The sequence below is a fragment of the Aythya fuligula genome, chromosome 1, assembly GCF_009819795.1.
Source record: "Aythya fuligula isolate bAytFul2 chromosome 1, bAytFul2.pri, whole genome shotgun sequence".
Lineage (NCBI taxonomy): Eukaryota > Metazoa > Chordata > Aves > Anseriformes > Anatidae > Aythya > Aythya fuligula.
The window spans coordinates 38,142,231-38,160,105 of record NC_045559.1 but is presented as its reverse complement, the minus strand read 5'-3'; the positions used below and the strand labels follow the sequence as shown (position 1 = coordinate 38,160,105).

Genomic DNA, 17,875 nt, shown 5'->3' with positions numbered 1-17,875 from the left:
AGAGAAGGTATCACCTGATTGTCACCTAAAATACTGGAAAAGTGAGGATTATTTCGGAGCATATTTTTTAAGTTTGCCATCAAAGCTGCATTAATATGATGAACATCTTTTCACACCTGCAGCATCCACATGTTTTCCTAACTATTACACTTAGGCTGCAGACAGATGATGTGAGAAGTCTCCCAGAAAGTGTAACTTATGAAGAGCGTGCACCTGTGAGCAGGAAGGCTCTGTGCTTCTTCAAATGATAGAAACAAGTGTCTGAAGAACTATTACAGCTCTGTCAAACTGTTGGGTCTCCCAGATCTGCCAAAATAACGCCGTAAAATCATGCAAACGGAGAGGAGTAGCTCACCTCACTGCGCAAAGAAGGTATTTGATAATCCTAAAACACAAGCAAAAACGCTGTTTGGCCACAGCCATTGACAGGGAAACCAGTTCAGCTGTCAATACCCACACTCAGACGCGAGGCAGGATGCAATTGTATCCCGCTCCACACCAGCGGGGATGGCACCTCTAGGTGCTAACAATGCAAGAGGCGTTACATAAGACCACGCGCTTATTTTTAGAAGCACATTACAAAATCAAGTACTGCACTCGAAGCTGGTGCCGAGTCGCGGACAGTCCCATCAGCGTGCACAAAGGACAACTGCTCGGCTCAGATCAGATTCAGATTAGAGCTCTCTCCCGCCAATCCCCCAAATAAATACCCAACAATCAGAGACTACGAAAGTCAATTCGGGTTCACTGCAAAAACACCACTCCTCATAAACACAAATGCGTTCTTTTCTAGGAGCCACAGAACTGACAACAACTGGTTTCCTACCGCTTTCTTCTTTTGTTGCCTAATACTTCTGCACGGTGATGACCCCAAACTTCCCTCTTTTCCATGTCTCTTCATGACTCTCTCTCCTGCCCCAGGGAAAGGAGAGCTGTGGCACAGACCCCGTGGAAGTCTGTGTGTGCTGAGGGCTGCCTGGCAGCTGCCATCCCGCAGGACACACGCTCCAGCTCTGAGCATCTCTTCCCGGTGGGTGCAGTAATTTGGACACGCTTCCTCTACCTCGTCACGATTTTATGAGGCTTGGTGGACCATAATTTGAGATTTAATTCTTCCTTCCAATTTCTGTTTCCACATATATACTTTATATGTATAAAGTGCAAGTTAAATGCTTAACTTCTGAGCTAGAAGTTAACTATATGAACTTTCCGTATATGTTTGTACACACACATAGACACGCTGGTGAGTGGGAGGGCCAGACAAACCAAATCATCTCATAAATCACATTTCCTGAGAAACTGAACCCAAGATTAAATGTTTGCCTTTTTTTGTTTTCGAGCTGCAGTGTGACCTGCAGTAGCACTGCAGAACGAACCCAGCGTGCACCTCCCCAGATGAAACTTTGCTCTTTCCTCACCATCTCTGATGATCAATTTTCCTCTCATTTTTACCCAATTAATAAATAAATTTCCACCTAACTTCACGGTCATGTATCACACTGTTCTTCAGACCAACCCTACCTGAACACTGCTTCCCCTAGTTCCTGCAGACAGACATGAAACAACCCATTAAGCGCATCCCACTACCAACAGATTTTACTACCACTGTTTCTTCCCTCGCAGCCTACGCTATTCCCCTCCAGGCTCTTTGCTAAGCACATTAATAGCACGGCCTGCAGACTACGCTTCGTCTACCCAGTTGGAAAAAACACCTCACAAAAAGGTTTTGTTTTCAAAACCAGACTCGGCAGACGCAGGTATGCCCCGGCCCCGAGAAGTCCAGCAGCGCGGCAGGCTGGAGGAGAGGCGTGCTGCTAGGAAGGCAGAGTTAAGGATGACTCCTCTCGGTGACTCACTCCTGTTTGCCAACGAGGCCCACACTGGGCATCCCAGTTTTCAAGACTTATCGAGCTGTTGATATCAAAACAAATTCGGTTTAGCAGCACGCTTGTTTAAAAAAGGGATGGCTGGAATTGAATCTATGCTTAGGACCCTAAAACAACTTCCAGATTCATAAAAAAAAATGGCACTTAAACTAGCTGTATGTCTTTCGAAGAAAAAAAATGAAGAGATTAGGATCGTGGCTAATATCAACATTTTGCAGATTCCTAATTAAACTGTTATGGAAAATACTACTCGCCATCAAGTGTATGCTGCTGCTAGTCACAATATACACGTACCTGAGACACAGAGAGCTCAGAAGAACACCAATCTCTTTAAAATTACATTTTATCCTTCCAAAAAATTCGGAATACTTCTTGCTTCCTCCCAGATGTCCCATAATATATATGTTTTATATAACCAAGCTTCCTTAAACTGGGGGGTGGGGCAGAAATATTTATTGCCCAAAACACACCGTTCTGAAAGTGCCAGAAAGTTTCCTTAAAACAACACCAAAAACTCCATATCCCAATTGAACAGGATTGCTTCAACTTCCACCATGAAACAAAAAGAGACACCAACCTATTCTTGTGTATAATGCTGATCTTAATCAATTTGATCTCGAGGAACACACTTACTAGAAACGTGTATCCACATAAGCCAACAAATTCAGACTGCAGTACAAGATGCCTTTCGACTTTATGATGAGACTTTGCTGTGTGCTGTACTTTTTCAACGTGTCGAAGGCATCAAGAACAGCACTGGTATTCCAAGAAATTAATCAAGTTACTTATTTATATATATGGCCTGTTGTTGTTTTTACTGCGAACAGCTTTACAGGTGGACACAATATTACAAGACCCTCCTAATGTTCAGAATTGCTCTTTTTCTATCTTTCACGTATTGGTGCTGTGCTCAGTTTAGATTTCTTTCTGAAAACCTTACAGATTTCCTGTTCTCCACACTAACAAGCACAGTACGTGCTCTCCAGATGAGAGAAGACCCTCTTCTACATACTTTTTTTAACCTACTTAGTCACTACATAAAATATGCTGTTTCACAGCTATTTTCCTCCTTTATGCATTTTTAATATATTTATATGCAACGAGTGCTTTCCCACAAATTGCAGCACTGATGAATGAAATTTCCCCAGTGTGAATGGTGAAAGACACCAAGCATGTACCCAAATCAGCCCCCTACACACCAGGGCATCGGAAGGAAGCCTGGTGTATCTTCTCCCCATCATTCTACTTCCCCAACAACACTTGCTTTGCAAAAATAGTTTTCACAATTAGAACATAGAAATGCACTAAAAATAAAGAGTAATCAGCGCCTCAAACAATGCAAGGTTTTAATAAGCTGAAAAGGGGAAAATGCTATTCTACTGTGACACAAAGAAAAAGGTCATAGTCCTACAGACTGTATGACAAGTGCACAGTCCACCACCAGCAGCGTTATTTTGAACTGTTTGGTATGAAGATTCCCATCTTCATGCAATCCTTAGAGAAGATAACGTATGCTGATATTATATTATCATTACCCGTGTTACAGGGACACAGACGGAAGAACTTTGCCGAGAAGTTGCCTACAAAACTAAACCTTAAGAGTTTATAATTTGAAACTGCTGTGGTTGTTTGCATGTAATTAGCCATACCGCTCCTTTTTGGTGCCTGGAAACTCCTTGCTGTTGTTTTCAAATACACGTGTATACAGATTGTAATGAACGAAAAGGTGATGGACATCAGATTCTGAAACATGGAATGACGAGCAATACCACTGCCACCGACCGAGTATGGTATAGAACCAGCCGGGTCCTAGCACCAAGCAAGCAGAACATGGGAAAGTATTATCCCAAGACTACAGACTGGAACGTGGCTATAAACTGGTTCAATGACTTACCAGTCACACACCACTTCAGTGGACCGAAGAGGAAGCATCCTCTGACTCTTATGCTCATGCTCAACCCTTGCAGTACTGTCTGCTCAGCGGGAATAACACCAAGTAGGAGTTCCCGTTTTATCTCCCACAAATATACCTGTAATTTTACACGAGTTTTCATCTTTAATAAACTATCCATTTTCACAGGTAATGACCTCGTCTGTATACAGTCACCCATCACTGATTTCAAATGCACAAAGAATTTGAACGTAGAGCCTTGAAAACACCTTAAAAGTTCATTAAACTGCTTGCTGCAACCAAAAAGAATCACGAGTGATGTGGGGCACAAGAAGATGCTTAAAAAAAAGACACACACACACCCATAAAGGAAACCAGGAGGAAATAATGGTTTACTTATTAATGAATTTCAGCCCTACAACCCTGGCACTGTAACTCACCAAGAGAAAGATGTCTCTGAAAATAATTATGATCACGTTTTAAACACATCAGAAGTGTAAAAAGAGCAGTCAGGTGACAGTGAAAGCAAGTCAAGAGGAAAAAATACCGCCCACTTTCCTGTAACCCTGCTGATAACCAGTGCTACCTCAAAACAAAGCGGTGGCAGCAAAGGGGGAGCTCAGGAACCTCTTTGGGCGAGGGTCATTTCCATCTTGATTTGGGATCTGAACCAGACCAGCAGCTGAGCTCGTACAAACTATCACAACGCAAGTACTCAGTTTTCAGCACAGTAGTGTAAGTGAAAGATAGAAGAGAAATTAAAAGCAAGCTGAAAATTGCACAGTCTTTAATCTTGCTGATAATAAAAGCACACAAAGATTTTACCTCCTATGTAAAATCTCTTACTGGTTAGCTCAGAAATGTCTATGTTGTATACAAACATCTCTAAAAACAAAATAATTCCTTAAGGGCAACTTGAAACACGCTGCAGTGCAATAACGTCATTTGACACAACCCTTCCTGTGCTGTTCTGATGTTCAACACAAGCAGACTTGGTCTTAAAGCTCTTAATGCAAGAAGTTAACTGTCAACACGTGAGCGGTGCTTTTAAGTCAATGAGACTACCCACAAACTTTCAGTTGTTCATATGTTTTTACAGGAACCCGGGTCAGGAGAGCAAGACAACACACAAACACTGAATGTAGGTGCTAAAACACATGAAAAATGAAAAAAAAAAAAAGGTCAGCTCTATTCCAGAAACACCAACTGAAGCAGGTTGTTTTGAGTTACTCAGTACAGGCTGAGACATCAGGATAAGTTTCAAGAAAAAAAAAAAAAAGCTTTCTGTTGCGTAGAAAAATGTTTACATATTTTTTCAAAAAAAAAAAAAAATTATTTACTTGTAGCTCAAAAACCCAGATGAGGCAAAGTTAACCTGACTTGAATTTCTTGGCTTTTGTCAAGGACTACTGTAATTTGCGTATAAATTGCATTAATAACAATAAAAGAAAAACTATAATTTAGAGAGCAATCCCTTAAATTTGTGGCAAAAATACTGTTTTGATGTAATATGGTCCTGACCTTCTATATAAACTGGCACACAGCTCCTATCTAAGCTAACATTTAGAAATAGACAACAAATATGGCAAGCATTCTGCCACAAATTTGAGATTTTTATTTACTTTTTTTTGAAGTGGGCTTCAAACCTGTATTCAACCACGCTGCTATAGCTTTACACGAAGAGATAATCCAAAAAAAAAAAAAAAAGAAAAGTTAAATAGCAGAATCTACTTACTTCAGAACAAAATGCTGCACTGGGAAGCTCAACTGTACTTTCTATACTGCCTCAGAAGAAAGCAAGCAAGTCAACATTTATCATAAGTTTCCAGACCAAGTCAGAAAGTGAGGTGCAAGAAACGCCTCTTAACTAAACTGCTGGGATTTTAGGTTATATTCACTTCTGGAGTCTCTAAAAACAGGGAGGTGCAAGCCACTTTTGAGTAAATAAAGTTATGGTAAGCGGCTGGTTTAAAACTACAGCGAGGCTACAAATCTTGCAGTGTCTACAGAACAGACAAACAGATTTTTTTTATACAAACAAAAAAAAAAAAGCACACAACGAGTTCTAAAAATGCAATAAAGTTTCTAATTCCAGAGCTAAGTTCTGCCTTGACAGAAATACCTTTAGAAGTACAACCACTACAGCGGAAATCCTTGATGAGAGCTGCCACTCCACGACAGGCATGCACCATGCACAACTTTTTCATTGTGGGGACAAGGTAAGGACCAGGTGCAAACACCTAGTTATGGGACCAGTTTGTAGCATCAAACTTCAGGACATGTCTTTCTGTCCCATTTTTCACAGTGAATACCACTTCTCTTAGGTTAGAAAGAATTAGGATCTTTTAAAGATAATTCAATTCTTTTTTTTTTTTTTTTTTTTAAATTGCAAGTGTTAACAGCGGAGTTGTTTCAGTTCTTAGGGCTTTTGCTTTCGTTTGCTGGCAGAACTGACACACAAATAGGCAACAGTGACTACTCTGACAACAGTATTACGTTGCTAAAAGAACTGTGTAGACAAGGTTTATCTCCTACTACACTCTTAGCTTTATCAACAGCTTCCTGAAAGTGAAACGGAAATACACTTGCAAGTCAAGTCAGTCAGCTCATGATATCAAGTATTCAAATCCCTTCCTAAGATCAGAAGCAGCTGACACCTTGAAGTTTTTTAAGCCAGCTGAATTCTCAACGTAAACAATAGCAAGGGGGGAGAAAAAAAGGCACTGAACACATCCCTAGTCTTCAGTATCACGCAACTGGCTCTTGCGAGTTATGTTGTATTAAAACGCCATTATAAGAGGACTCAAAGTACAACAACATTCACCTGACAAATCTTCTAGATCCAAGCAAAGACGCCTTTTTAATGCAAACCCAAACAATTAGTTGGCTTTTGCAGGTCTTCACAAGTTTCGACAGCCTGAAACAAATCCAAGTTTCCAGAACCGTAAGGATTTCTGCTAAGCGAGGTGACAGCAGGTTTGATCATCCTCAACTCCCTTCCCCCAGCTGAGGAGCGAGGGGAGCAGGCAGCCACCAGCACCAGATGTTACTGCCGTGCAGGCAGGCAGGAATGTTTCCTCCACACACTCGAGTCGCACACGCACGCGTACGTGCATGCACATACACGAACGAGACATTAAAAAAAAAAAAAAAAAAGTTTGTGTCTTCCCCTGGGGATAAAACAGTGCAAAGTTGGAGATGAGTTCTTGTCTGATAAAGCAGACTTACGACAAGCAGGAGCTGCCAACGTGCATCTAACACGAGTGCGTTTCCTTTCGCTCGGATTACAAAACCTCCAAAACAAAGTTACCTGCAGCTGCACTGAGGGAAATTGGAGGGAAAAAAACAAAACAAGAAGGCAACAGCAACAACAACACTGACAACAGAGCCTGTGGTGTCTGCAGGGAAACCCTCGCTCCCGTCAGGGGCACAGCAGCTGCAGGGTGACGGCCACATCTCGGCCCAGCGTGGCGGTGCCCCCCTGTCCCCCCCTGTCCCCCTCATCCCCCCGGGCCTGTCCCGTCCCTGCCCCAGGCCGGCTCCAAGTTTGCTCCACAGGCACGGGCTGGGGAACGCCGGGACCTGTTTACACAGCGCCTCAACCGCCGCCAGGAGGAGAGCGGACCAGGCGCTCGTCAAAAAAAAAAAAAATAAATAAAAATACGATAAAATAAAGAAATAAACCGGGTCGGTTGAGGAGCGGGGGGGGAGGCAAGGAGCCGGCGCTATCCCCGGCTCACCCGGGGCCTGGCGGAGCAGGCCGCGAGGCCGCCCCGGCGCCGCCCGGGAGCGGGGCCCGGAGGCTGGGGGAGGCCGAAGGGGGACCGGGAGGGGACCGGGAGGAGGCCGGGGGCGGCGGGGGGCGGCGGGGGGCAGCGGGACGGGGCCGTCCCGGCCGGGCCGCGGCGGCGGAGCGGAGGCCGCGGGGCCCAGGCCTCGGCCCCGCAGCGGCGCCCGGCGGGGGGAGGGCGGCGGGGCCGGGCCGGGCCGGGCCGCGGCGGGGCCGGGGCCGCGTCTCGGTGGCCGCGCGTCCCCCCCCCCTCCCTTCCTCCTCCTCCTCCTCCTCCTCCTTCCCCCGCTCCCCTCGGAGACAAAAGCAAACGGGAAGCCGCCGGGACGCGGCCCCGGGGCCCCGGGGGGGCTCCGCTGCGGGCAGCGCCGCCGCCCGGGCCTCCCTCAGCGCGGCTCGGGCGGGCGGCGGCGGGCGGCGGGGGCCGGGGCGGGGGCGGCCGGGTCCGGACTCACCGCATGAATTTTCTTGTCCCGCGGATCCAAGATGGCTGAGTATCCAGCACGGAGGATGCTGGGGGAGCAACCTTTACCCTCTGACCCGCCCGCCGCCGTGACCCGGCCGCCGCCGCCACCGCCACCGCTCGGCCTGGCAGCGGCGCTGAGGGGCGGGGAGAGGCGGCGACAGCGCTCGGATGGGCCCCGGGGGGACGGCGAGGAGGAGGAGGAGGAGGAGGAAGAGGAGGAGGAGGAGGAGGAGGAGGAGGGGGAGGAAGCAGCGCCGCGATCCCGCCGCCCGCGGGGCGCCTAGGCCGCGGGGCCGCCGCCGCAGCGGGGCTCGGGCTGAGGGGGGCTGGGTTTGGGGCTGCCCTCCCGGGCACCGAAATTGTGGGAAAGTGTGTGATTTTGGCACCAACACACATACAGGCCTCGCTACCTGCTTTATGATTAAAATGGACGAAGTGACACGACTGGACTTGTGTGTTTTTTTTTAATTCATCTCCATGAACGTGCGTGTGGTACAATGCCACAGCAGCTGCAGACGCACAAAACATGATGCAAACAAACCCCCTGAATTCAACAGGACGATAAAACGCTACAAAGGCTGGGCCTGCACGCCAGTGTGTACAGGACGGAGGCCAACGTTTGTGAACTGGCATCGCTGCTCCATCAGGGAAAACACTCATGGTGATGCTTCTTTGATTTTGTTATGAGATAGGTAGAGAAATTCAGACAAAAAATGAACATGCAATATTTTGCCAGGAACAGACAAATTTCACATATGTTTCCTTATCAGTCAGGTCTGATTTTGGAGCTACAAACACAGCTTAAAAATAAGCATTCAGTAGATTATACAACACTAATATTTCACAGAAACATTAAGACCTACAGTAACATGCCTGACAACATTAACGTGTTTTGAAGATCAATGAACAGGCTTCCATGTACGCTGGAAGACCAGCTTCTTAATGCCACTGCTGAGCACAGCTACGTGCCAAGCATGGGTGTTATATCACTTTAATAAACGTCTGTACACTTTGTCCAGGAAAATACTGTATTATTCTAGTATCTTAGCCTTTCTGTCACAAATATTCATGCATTTGCTGTAAACAAATAACCGTATAGCACTGTAAGTAGCATCCAGTCGTAGGGATGGTATCTGAAGTTCTGGAGTACTTCTGTTATATCAAAAAAAAGGATTTCATAACACCCCGTGACCCGATATAAAGGCAGTTCTTTGAGACTGAATAACTTAATGAACCTTCCTCGTCTTCACTGTTGCTGAATAAACTTTTCTTTTGTCTTACCAACCCTTTTACATCCATTTGTAAGCATTTTACTACATTAGGTTAAATTTTACACTTTTATGGTGTCTTTTCCCAAAGCTATTTTTTTTTTGTATTTCCTCAAAGTCATTTAAGACTTAAGGTACCACAGAATATGTGGTAAGTAAACAAAGCATCTGATGCTGTCGTTGCATCTCTGTGGACCCATCTCTGTGTCCATCACAAGATTGAAGTTTACACACAAATCAATTAGCATTTAGACAAAAAGAAGCCTGTGGGGTTCGACAGAGCCAGGAAATAAATAAATAAATAAAATATTTTCATGTCCTAGGCTGGTTAGCTTAATATAATAGCCAATGTGCAATCACAGGGGGTGTAAATTGTGATTTAAATTTTGTTAATGAAACTAACCTGCCTTTCTGCCTAAAATTGTGTGTTTAGTTGTGGGATATTGTCAAGGTGACTGCAGTCAGCGTGTATTTGACTTCCTTGTTTTCTTAAAATGAATGTTGTTAGCACTTTAATGCTTCAGAATAATCTCTGAAGCTGATAAAAGAAAATGTGTGTTGTGTTCATATATTTGCTACTTTCAGCGTGGCTCAATATACATTTTTATACAAAGGTGAGGCCTATTTCTCATTGCTGCACCTGCTTGATTTAAGGTGTTCTGAGCTCATTTCATTAAGTGGCTGCTAATCACCGTGTGAACACTCCAAATCCATGTTGAACCTCATATGGTACAATTTGACCTCTTTGTCTAAATCTTTGTCTTTTTTATTTTGTTATTTTTAATCCCAGTTAATAAAAGGTCTCTTTTCTGTGTTTTTGGCTGGTTGTCTGGTTTTGTGTTTTTTATTTATTTATTATTATTTTTTCTTGACCTATTTCATAGACACCCACCTAGCCATTTGAATTTCCAGCTGGCTGTTGCTCCTGCTAAGACCCAGAGAGAGCTAAAAACATTCAGCATCTGTCTGGAGCACCTGAAAAATTTGGAAAGAGGGCATCAAGAGAGACAGATGTACTCAGAACCTCAAGATGCTTTCTTACCCTGGCTCTTTAGCGTTCCCTGGCAAGCCTCTGTACTGTTACTTCACCCCTGCTCCAGGAAGTTTTTAGATGCTCTTTGGCCCCATTCAGCATCACTGATAGAGGTGGATGATGCAGTCACAGATGTGGGAGGAAAAGGAATCACCCAAAGTATGCAGAGGATACCATTAGGGTGTTTTATTTGCTTCGCCAAAATGTAGAATTAAATTTGCTGTCGTAAGACCACCGTCCTCGGTTGTGAGTGGAGGCAGAACGCGACGAATAGCCAGTTGTATAAGTCATTTTCAGACACAACCACAAAGTGCATTGGAGTGCACTAAAGGTCTTTCCTTCTCCAACCTACAGAAGTCCTCAGGAACAGCAAATACAGAGCAATTGCCAAGAGCAAGGGTGAGCAGTTTTTCAGTGATAGCAAAAAGGCTGTATTTATTTTATTTTATTTTATTTTATTTTATTTTATTTTATTTTATTTTATTTTATTTTATTTTATTTTATTTTATTTTATTTTATTTTATTTATTTTATTTTTCATAAACAGGGTTTAAGCTCCTTGGTAGAAACAGCTGGAACCAGCAGGTAGTGCCCTTTGACTACGGGGTGTATTTGAAAAAAAAGCTAAAACAGTGAAATTCTGCTTCTGAAGAAGGCAGAGGTTTCTGGTTTCTGCTGAACTCAGAGCTGTGTAACGCTTGTGAATTGGGAGCAGCAGCTTCTCGCAGATGTCTTTCTTGCTGCATGATGTTCAAAAGTCTGTCAGTTTGCTTTCTTTGGAGCAAGGCTGGAGGGTTACTGCACAGCTACGCATCAATCTTTGCCCTAGAAGAACATGGCAGATTCTTTTTTTCATAAATACAGCTATTTGTTTTTTAAATATTTCTTTAACACAAGGGTAGAGGTGTGTCAAAGTGTATCTTACACCAAATCTGATAGTAGAGATCTCACCACCAAGGCACGTTAAAACATTTTTTCAAGAGTTAAAAACACAAAGAGCTCTCATTTTCTTACTGTATTCTCCTGATTCCTAAGTATTCCACTGAAATAGAGCACAAAATAGTCAGATTTAGGGGAATTTGGTTGGTTAGGTTGACTTCTGTGAGTTAGCCTCCAATTTCTAGTTTATTTAAGGAAGGGAAGGGAAGGGAAGGGAAGGGAAGGGAAGGGAAGGGAAGGGAAGGGAAGGGAAGGGAAGGGAAGGGAAGGGAAGGGAAGGGAAGGGAAGGGAAGGGAAGGGAAGGGAAGGGAAGGGAAGGGAAGGGAAGGGAAGGGAAGGGAAGGGAAGGGAAGGGAAGGGAAGGGTCAGCTGTTTCCATGACAATGTCCTTATCTATCCTTTCACATCTACAGGGATTTCCAGGGATGGCTGCTGGCAAGGGAAGCCCTAGAAGTGCAGCTCTGTTACTGTTTTAGTGTTAAAATGCATCACAAGTTATCCACACAGATGGCCTCTCATCTGCTGGATTTGTAGTTTCCAGGAGGGAATATTGGGAGCAGAGGTATCTTTATCTCAGTCTCTCATATTTTCACTGTCAGGAAACCCTAGCTCAGCCTTCTGCAGTGGTCGCTTCAGTGTTTGTTTCAGTGTTAATTACACTTGACCATCAGGACAAAATAAAATGCAAAGTTCAAAATGAAATCTGTCAGTTCTGTAAAATATTATGACCTCAATCAGGCGATGAAATGGAAGATTTTCCAAAAGTAAGATGCTTCATGCTGCTGTGTAGCAACTCAGAGGTCTGCCGAGTACTGGTAAATGAAAGGATAAATGAAGAATTAGAGATACCTGATTTTTTTGTTAAGGAGAAAAGAAACAAAAAAAAAAAAAAAAAAAAAAAAAACAACTACAGATGGAAATATGTTTTCCAAAGGAAAGAAAGTATTAAAGAAACAGAAGTCTGTGCCCAAGAAGGTGCTGACTGACATCCCCAAGCAAGATTATCTCTGGAGAGACGGGATGTGCTGCAGTGGTGACAGGGGAACCCTTCCTATCTCCGCTCTCAAGAGTGCAGCCAGCAGTGCTTTTGCTGGTGGTCCTTGGAGAGCTGCTTGGTCAGAAGGTCTGCTTCTCATTTGAAACTCTTAAACCATATTAGAAGACAGATGGTATTTTGTTTGGGGTGGGGGTTTTGTGTTTTGTTTTCTCTGTGTGTGGTGGGATTTTTTTGGCATGACTTTTCCATGTCATTCTCTTATTTAGTTAATATGAGCATGTGTGACATAGGACAGTCCCTCCATTATGCTTCAGTCCTATTGATAGAGAACATTAACTTACATACTGAAGGCTGTCATAATGAAAAGTGAATTTTAATCTTGGAAGTAAGAGCTATTACAATGGCTTTGCAAAAAAATGTTCAGTAAATATATAACCAGCAGCCCAGGGGCAGTAATTGCAATATCTAAGATAAAAGGAGAATTATTTTCACTCATGACAGGCCTCAGCTAGGCAAGGAAACAGAGCTTGGGGATCTGGAAAGTGCTGAATTCTCGTTCTTGTGTTTTGACAGTGGTTCATGTTTGACAGTTGGGCCTATTTCCAAAAAGGTGTTCTCCCCTAAATTAGTGTTAATGAGCACAAGTGAACCCTAGCTCCAGCAGATGACAATGTTATGGGACAAAGCTGTTTTCTTCTCCTTTTTGCCAGAGGTTGCCTCCTCCACAGCAGAACTGTCAGAAGTGAGTATGTATGTGCTTGCACCTCAGCGGTTTGCATTCAGCTTGTCAGGATAAAATTGCACCAGAAAAAGTAGTGGTGTCTTGCTGCCCACATGGTGAGTCACTGAAAGCCAGCAGCAGGTAACTCAGAAGCTGACCAAATTCACGCAGCCCCTAGCTAGATTTCAGGACATTAAGTCCTGTTATGTATAAGGACTGGAAGCAAGCTGGCTGTGTATATACAGCCTGGCCCACTCAAGCTTGTGCTGGTTCTCACTTCTGCCTGTTTAGGTGTGGTTCTTGGGGTCCGTACACCTACTTCCTTTAGCCTGATTTTTCTTCCAATGTCATGCCACTCTCCTAGCTTGTTATAACATGTATCACCATAGTCTGCCATCCCACCAGCAGCCAGAGGACTCCAGTATCATATAATCATACAATCATTTAGGTTGGAGAAGGCCTCCACAAGATCATCAAGTCTAACCATGAACCTGATGTACCAAGTCCCATCACTAAACGATGTCCCTTGGTGCCACAACCACGTGTTAAATACCTCCAGAGATGGGGACTCCGCCACTTCCCTGGGCAGCCCATTTCAATGCTTGATCACCCTCTCTGTGAAGAAATTATTTGTCACGGTCCCAGTGGGCAGAGTGCAGGGAACATGGCCCAGTCCCTGTTCAAACAAGGTGCCAAGCATGCAGAACAGAAGATCCAGAGGAGCACAGCTGCCTGGGCAGCCAAGGTGGGGCCAGTTCATAGCACTTTGCAGAAGTTTGGTGATGCAGGCTGAATCCCCAGATCCTAAGTCCAAAGCTGCTGTTTACCTTCCGAGCCAACTCAAGCAGTGACATGTCACTAAGCTGATGAGAGAGGGAACTTAGTGCACCTAAACTAATCTGTATCTGCAGCCAGGACACTGAAATCAGTTTCTTTTCATTCTGTCTTGCATCCCTGGTGTGCCTGGGAAACTCCAACACCCATTGCCTTCACAGGGTCAAGGCTGTGTGATCTTAGCTGAGTCACAAAACCCACTGTATCATGGACTATAACGTCTCTGTAACAGAGCAACAGAGACTACTTTTGTGCCCTTTGCCTTCATGACACTGCTCAGCTGGAGATGTAACTACACGCACATGTCAGCGTGAACCATCCAGAGGTTTCCTGGGTCTCAGCTTTGCAACAGCTGATAGGATGCTGTTTTATCACAAAACTGCCCCCAACACCCTGGATACCACCCATGATTCCCTAATCCTGTCCTTTCACAGCCATAAATTCAAACTTTTGTTTACAGAGTGGCCAAGCTGTATATGAAAGCTTGTCATGCACAAATTCAACTGTAAACATTGCATCCTCAAACACTTAAATCTCTCCCCCACGAATCCTGCTCATCACTTCCCATGCTCTTTGTTAAGGAGCTATCTCTGAGGGAAACAGAACTGTTCTGCATGGGGAGACCGACGGCCAGAGGCCACCTGCTTCTCCCCCAGGCAGACGTGCCTCTCAGCAGAAAGAAGATGAACTGCATGTATAGTGAGTGGCTGCCATGTCCCTGCACCCCCAGCAGCACCCACGATTCCTGTTTCTGCCCTACTCCTCTTCAGGATCTGCTTTTTGCTTGGGCCAGCAGGTGGAGAAAATGGCAATAGCTTCAGAGAGGCAAAGTAAGGCTTCCTTCCTTCCTTCTTCCTTCCCTCCTTCCCTCTCTCTCCCTCTCTTCTCACTGTCCTTTTTGAATCACGCACACAGTGACACATATTCTTGCAGTAAGCAGCTAAATTATTTTTGTACAACAGGCTGACCCCGCTCTTGCTGAGGCTCCTTCTCAAACAGACTGCCCTGCCTGTCGAGGAGCCCCATGGATTTTGGTAAGGGCCTGAAACACGCAGATCATATTCTGCAAAACTTGTAATTATGATTTCCACTTCCAAGATGTTTCCTATTTAATTACGGGTTGTGGCAGCCACAAATGGAAGCGTTGAAGCCCCTGTCCTGCAGCTCTTCCTCAGGCAGGTGTGAGCCTGGGCTAGGCACAGGGCCAGACCCGCAGAGACAGCTCCCAGCATTGCAGAGCCACTTTTTGCAGGTATGGTGCCAGCAAGCCCATGTTCACAGGAGGTCCATGGGATATGCATGTTTCCCTTATAACCAAGCAGTGGTGTAACACTGATTCCCACTGGTAACTGAAAGGATACACTGTCAGGAGCCTTGCCGATCTGATACTCAAATATATTATACTTTTTTTTTTTCCTTTGATGTTAAGTCAGATAAGTTTGAAGTCCTATGGATAAAATCATTATCCCAGCTATCTAAACATTCAGCACCCACACTAACCCCTTCCTGTGGCTCTTCTGCAAGTCAGAGGAGACAACGAAATACTTATGGCCCAAGGTGGGAGTCTGGAGTCTGCAGGGAGCCCCACAGGTGGGGTGTGAGGTGCTGGGATGGCCTATGCAAGCCAGGGGCACCTTGCCTTACACTGCTCTCTTCATGGGTAGCCCATTGTATGTATTCGGGAGGTGCTTACTAGAAAGTAAGTTTGTGCACAATTATGAACATTTTCTTCTCAGGGTCTCTGGAAAAAATACAGGAAGGTCTCTATTTTGTGCACTGTATGATAGACCTGGTTATGAAATGTTATTTTGGCATTAGAGAAAGGGAAATATGCTCTCAATTGCAATATTTAATCTAATAGGAAGATCCTAGACATGAAACCATGAAATCCTAATGTGTATTTCTAAAAATAATTCCAGAAGGACCCTGCATTGTTCAGTGCTGGACAAATCATCTGCACAAAACCAATTTTTAACACAAAATTGTTGTTAGTGATTAAAGTGCAAATAGTAGTTACAACATCCTCTGTCTTCATGCTGATTACATTATGTCTGTTTCGTTAGTAACAAGTCATGTTTATTTCCAATTCAGTGGCATGAAGAGCTGTTACGAGCTTTGGAGATCAAGGTTTCAAGAGACAGTCCTTTGTGCTCACTGCCATAACAGACCAGACACAAATGGAGGAGAGGATGAGGAAGAGCTGATGTGACTTGCTAAAATCCATGGCAGCTGTGCCTCCCAAACCCCAGCACAGGGGTAAATCTGCTGCCCTGAACCATGGATGAAGTTGCGCTGTGTTGGGTGAGGATGAGCTGTGGAGGGGCCTCATGTCTGACCAGGACGCATGGCACAGGCCTGTGCTGGCAGCAATGCCCATGGCAGGCCCTGTGGGCAGCATGGCACCAGGCCCATCAGCATTCGCACTGCTTCCCCGCTGACACGCCTGGTCTTTGGGATGCACGGATGGCGTTCCCCTCTCCTCTGGTGTGGGTGAGGGTCTTGCCACCCCATCACCCATCTCGGCTGCCTGGAAGCAATTCCTGTGTCCACCGCTTCTGGTTGTTGAAGCGTTACAGCAATAAAAGAAAGCACAGCATAGGGCAGTCGATGCCAAAACCATCCGGTTCTGAGCTGGAACAGAAACGCTGCTTACCAAGAGTGAAACCCTGCTGGCTTAACTCTTCCACAGTGAGCTCATGCTTCACAAGTGGCTTTATGTACTCCCTGTTGATTCCCATAGGTGCCCATAAGCAGGATTTGGGGAGACGCATTTCAATGTTCCTATTGGTATTGTCATTGTTGTCGATGCTAATTACTTGTAGAGCTATTGTGTGAGCCCCAACTTTTTGTTCCACCATCTGTTGCTGTTGTAAATAAAGAAATATATGTCGACCAAATTTTCATCAGTTATCAGGAAATAAATATCTTAATTCAAGTCTACTGTGAAGAGACCTCCATGCCTTGGCTGAGCGGTAGTTTCAGTAGAACATCTTCCTGGTGCTGTAGATGAAAATTGTGTTGGAGGGAAGGAAGTAACCCTAGTGCTAAAAACATATGTTACTAAGCTTACCATTGAGCGTTTTCATAAGTTTAATTATACCTAATGCATTAAAGAATTTATCATTTGTAACATATAGTTAAAATCCCAGTGGCAGTCAAAAGCACAGTGCAGCAGTAACTTGAACAGATTCATCTGGAGAAGTGCAAGCAATAATTTTTGTTTTACAATATTATCAAATATTTTGTGTTTTATGGCAGTTTGGGGAGAAGAAAAGCTATTGAATTAGTTCAGAATAATTCCTCATTTGTATTCTCTAAACTGGGCAAACAGTCTTTCACTTCTCCTTTATAAGAGACATTTTATGAGCACTGGGGCTTCACCCACCCACAGCAAGGAAAATAACTAACAATTGTATTTTAAGGGCTGTGTCACATGCATGTGTGTCGTGTGTGTGAATACTGTACTGTTACAGCTCTCCAGAGAGAAACAGAGCATTTGTGGATCCTACTTTCTAAATCCATCTCCTGGAATGAAAATAAAAGATCGTCAGTCATCCCTGCCACTACATATCGCATGACTTTCTTTTTCACTGGGGTTTCATGAGAAAAAAAAAAAAGATGCCCAGTTATAATTTTCATGCAAGCATCCCCTCCCTTAAGTCCTCATATAAAAATAATAGTTAAAAACAAAATAGTTTTGCATGTATTCTGATGTCTCTTGTCTGTCAGATGTAACCAACACTGGCACTCAGCTGCCAACTTAACTACTTCTCAAGTACTAATGCACATTTATTTAGAGCGGGGACTTTTCCAGAGGGGATATACCCTGCTTATTGTATGTCAGTGGTGGAAGTATTGAAACACTATTGCTACACCAAACCAAAATTGCCAGAAGAATGAGATTTTCTTCACACATGAAAGGAACAAAAAATATCATAAAACAATACAAATATCACAGATTCACCTTCCTACTTCATTTCTATTGTAGTGATATTTCTACTTTGCTTATAACTTGTATAATAATTTTCCGTTTCCTTTTGCAGAAGAGTT

The 17,875-nt window shown here is 44.2% G+C and overlaps 1 protein-coding gene across 3 annotated transcripts in view; it reads right to left on the bottom strand.

The window, feature by feature from the left end:
• Positions 1–8,094, bottom strand: part of CNOT2 (CCR4-NOT transcription complex subunit 2) — an 85,658-nt gene extending 77,564 nt beyond the window's left edge. Inside the window, exon 1 of one of the 3 annotated variants that reach the window (XM_032193712.1) lies at positions 8,023–8,094. The gene's annotated coding sequence lies outside the window, so the exon portion shown is untranslated. Of the gene's footprint in view, positions 1–7,005; positions 7,052–8,022 lie in introns of those variants that run through there. The other 2 variants (XM_032193703.1, XM_032193721.1) reach the window with 2 other exon arrangements.
• Positions 8,095–17,875: the final 9,781 nt, after the last annotated feature.